This window comes from Nannobrachium achirus (assembly GCF_963921795.1).
Source record: "Nannobrachium achirus genome assembly, chromosome: 24".
In the NCBI taxonomy this organism is placed as follows: domain Eukaryota; kingdom Metazoa; phylum Chordata; class Actinopteri; order Myctophiformes; family Myctophidae; genus Nannobrachium; species Nannobrachium achirus.
In genome coordinates this window covers 17,949,116-17,950,895 of record NC_137831.1, presented here as the reverse complement: position 1 = coordinate 17,950,895, position 1,780 = coordinate 17,949,116, and positions in this window count along the sequence as shown.

Genomic DNA, 1,780 nt, shown 5'->3' with positions numbered 1-1,780 from the left:
AAGCCCTGCTTCATCAGACAAGGCTGTCGCACAAAAGTAGTGAAAACAGCAGATCTACAAGCTTGTAGATTGGCTGTTCTCACTAGTTTAGTTATTTTTTTTAAATGATAAAAACGAACGGTTTGGGATATACAAGGTTTCCACCCAACGCCGATATTCATATATTTATGAATAGATAGATGGATGGATGGATGGATGGATAGATAGATGTACTTTTTAGATTTTGATTATTATTATCACAAAACGTGTATAAACCAACACCAGCCCTATATATTTTGGTTATTTGAAAAGAGCTGATCTACAAGCTATTTTCAAAACATCTTTGAAACCTTGTGAAATGGGACATTCTGCACAATGAGTACATTCTACTTTTGGTACTTTAAGTATATTTTGATGCCAATACTTTTAAGTACATTTGAATACTGGACTTTGGCTTGTAACAGAGTATTTCTGCATTGTGGTATCGCTACACTTAAAGGAGTAGTTCACCACTTTTCAACCTGTCTTCATATAATAGGTCCTCACTAAAGTTCATGATAAAATGTCACATTTTTTTCCTACTCAGTCCAAGTCTCCTAGGAGAGCTGTGGGAAGTTCAGAATCCATCGTCTTGTGACATCATCATTTTCCCCCCAAAAATGTTAATCAATATTTTTGAAAAAAAAATAGATTTTTATTATCGCGAGAACAATGGCTTCCACTTTACAGGAATAGAAAGCCTGCAGTTTCTATAAGCTGGATTGGCAATCGATGATGTCACAAGAAGATGGGTTTCTGACCTGCCCACAGCCCTCCTCTGAGAAAAAAAAAAAAAAAAGCTATTTTTGAGTGAGGACCAATTATATGAACATAGGTTGAAAAGTGGTGGAGTGCCCCTTTAAGTAAAAAGTGTGAGTACGTACTTCTACCATAACTGATTGAATGATGGAATGACTGATTGATTGATTTCATACTTACCACAGATTGTTGGGCAGAGATATCTACAGCACTGGGTGACAGCTCTCATGATGAACACCAGAAAAACAACTGAAGTCAGTATCATCAGACCAAAACTCTGTAGTTTGAAGACAACAGATGTGTTATTACTTTGCTGTACCGTGAAACATAAAGATTCTTGGGAAAACACCTTGAAAACACAAATGAACAATGAACCCAGACACTTTGTAGGCCTTTCAGATTGACTTACTGTATATAGCCTACAATATGGAAAATGAATGTATTCATATGTATTCAATGAGGTTTTCATCCAGCACGCACGCACGCACGCACGCACGCACGCACGCACGCACGCACGCACACACGCGCACACACACACACACACACACACACACACACACACACACACACACACACACGACACAGAGTCTGTCAAAGGCAATATAGGCTATCCTCTCTGTCTTGTATCTCATTATTTCTGTGTGGCAATATCCACTTCATGGTATTGTAAGCCGTTTCTGTAAAGCGTTGAAACATTTAGGGAACTTTGATCGCGAGGCCTGCTATGACAACTGCAATGGAAGTACATAAACACGTAGCCTAGGCTACTACGGTTTGAAGTTATTGTCTAGCAATTTCTGCCAGCTTACCATGGACACGTTCTTCAGCTGAGAAACGACATCTTTTTCTGCATCGCTGAGTTTGCTCTCATCTTTACACGGGATATATGACTGCTCTTCGGGCAATCTGTATGAACAACAGAGGTACCAGTCTCCATGGATCAGCAACACCACAACCCACACCAGCGCTGCGAAGCAAGCCCTGTTCAGCAGACCGACGAGGG